The sequence below is a fragment of the Bos taurus genome, chromosome 2 (assembly GCF_002263795.3).
Source record: "Bos taurus isolate L1 Dominette 01449 registration number 42190680 breed Hereford chromosome 2, ARS-UCD2.0, whole genome shotgun sequence".
Taxonomy (NCBI): domain Eukaryota; kingdom Metazoa; phylum Chordata; class Mammalia; order Artiodactyla; family Bovidae; genus Bos; species Bos taurus.
Window position 1 is genome coordinate 52,250,138 of NC_037329.1, and position 2,500 is coordinate 52,252,637.

Below are 2,500 nucleotides of genomic sequence, written 5' to 3' on the forward strand. Positions count from 1 at the left end.
CCCAAGGACCTAAGTTTGAATAAAAACATAAGTCTTGAGACATGTCCAAATTGATAAAGCATTGAATTAACATTTCAGGAAGTTTCATGTATACATTTAATCAAATTGGAAAATACTGAAATTTTACTATTTGAAAAGTCTAGTAAAAATGGGACAACACATGAGAATTTTATCATTATTTCAAGTACAACTATATTCCAAAATTTCAAAATGCTTTCCTATGCTGTGCAAAGTGTATGCACAAAAAGACAAGTGCAGATTAAGAAAACTGATATATATTTTAGTTCTAAACTTTTTTAATGGTTTCTCATATGTATGACCAGTGTAGCCATTGCTTTAAAATGTATCATGTAAATATAAACACACTCTATCAAAAAAAGATAAAGAATGATATAAATGTTGTCAATGGAAAAATAGTAGTGGGAAAATACACCTTCTATGTCTTTCTATTAATTTATATGCTTTGTAAAGGAAAATAAACTGTTCACACCCAAAATAAAAAAATATCTCTATGAAACATGTTTGATATATTTTCATTTGTCAAGTAATTTGAAATTTTGAAGAAGTTTATATATGTTGGGTCTGTAGTTTCCTCTTTCAAAAATATTAGCTGTTCCAGAGGGTACTGATTAATTTTTAATTTATTTTGTAAAAAATATTTGAAGAGTGACTTATTCTAAGTCTTAACAATATTAGTGTCCCCTGGCTTGAAAACTGAGAAGGCACAATGATATATAGCTTTCTTTTCCTGCCTTAAGTTAAAATATGAAAACCCTTTCATGGATTTATTATATAGATTCTGGATAATTCTGCCACTCTAAAACTAATTTTAAAAGAGTTAAATTAAGTATTTTGATATAGTACTTGTATTCTTCACTAAAATATGTATACACATATGCAGTAGTGTGGCCTCTCTGGGCCCAATACCATAAGTGATTTGTAAAATGATTCTATGATTTTCCACCATAAAACATTACAAAAGGCAGTTCTTGATATAAAATGTTACAGTCATTATATGAAGACCCCTATCCAGGTCTTCACCTCCACGAGAGACAACTTTAATTTATGTAGTTCTTCTATCATCAAGGAAGAGTCTGAATTTTTGAGGATTGGCCTTTATCTGCCCTAAACCTCTAACATTCCACTGTATCTCAATGAAATGGAGGTTCTGTTCTTTTTGCCTAGGGCTTCTGATAAGTGTTTGAAGACTATGTAAACTTCTGAATAATAACTTTCAGTAAGGCAGAAGTCTTCAATATCTTAGTATCATTTTGTACAGTATTATTCTGCTCTGCAAGATAATGCGTTATCAATACTTCATAAGATAACTGTGGGCAGAGAATGGATACAATTCATAGTTACTTTCAAACTGTCCTTTTTTTAAGGCTGTGGGTCATAGATCATGCAGCTGTCAACTAAAAAAGAGATCATCTTGATGACTGAAATGAAACTAACACAGAAAAGGGTGTCTTACATCTAAAACTCTTAGGCAGGACTTAGTAAATTATTCCAAAATTCCAAAAGAAATAAGGAATGAAGATTTTAGGCTTATTTGTTTACAGCGAAAGGGTGGCATCTTTATCCGTTTGAGGAATTTTCCTTGTCACCTCAGGAAGTGAAAATTTACTTTTTTTTCTTTTTTTGAAAACAAACACTGGTGTGATTGTTTAATTTGTATAACCTGTTACTTGAGGTAAAAATGAAGAAGCATATGATTTGGTCTCTCTCTGCAGTGAAGGAGGGTAGTCTGTAGAAATTACTGCACTAACTAAAGGTCTAAAATGAAAGCCCTTTTGTGACTAAGATAAACCCAGAAGTGCTGTGACTTTCTGATTTTTGCCACATCCAGGCTTAGGCCACCAAGCGGCCAGGGTCAGCAAATTCCACTACCTGCAAATGAAGCAGCGGCAAGTAAGGACTGGGGCTCGCGAAAAAGCAGTAGAACCATACTAGGGAACGGCACCAGGCCACCTGTCCGACTCTCTCTCTCTCAACTGAAGGAGAGGAAGGGAGGGAATGGAAGGGTGGTCATTGAACTACTTTTAGAGCAAGGCTGCAGATAAGAGTTGTGATGTCCAAACAGAGCTGTGTCTCTGACAACCAGATTGTTCCAAGCACAGGTCTTCCTGCTCCTGAAAACTTGCTGCTGCTCTATTTGTTTACATGCTGTTTGGGTGGCAGAAACGGGAAAAGCCTGGGTGAAACCCACTGCAGGAAGACTGAAAAGACTCAACCATATGCCCTGTCATCTAAAGCCCCCTCCGGTTATTTAAATATTCTGAAGGTTGAGACATCGATCTGTCCATTATTCTGTCCCTTGCCTTGTGACATTATTCTAATTCATTGACCTTGATTATAATTTATACCACCAACATAAGCCTCAGAACTAAGACCTGACCTTGATTTAGTCTATTTAGGTGTAAAGAAGTGTAAAGAGAACTCCCACTCTAGCTCCTAAAGTAGAAAATTTGAACAAGCTAAGCCATGTATGTGACTCAGT

The 2,500-nt window shown here is 35.0% G+C and overlaps 1 protein-coding gene across 2 annotated transcripts in view; it reads left to right on the forward strand.

The window, feature by feature from the left end:
- Positions 1-2,500, forward strand: part of ZEB2 (zinc finger E-box binding homeobox 2) — a 136,612-nt gene that overhangs the window by 76,291 nt on the left and 57,821 nt on the right. The window lies entirely within an intron of this gene.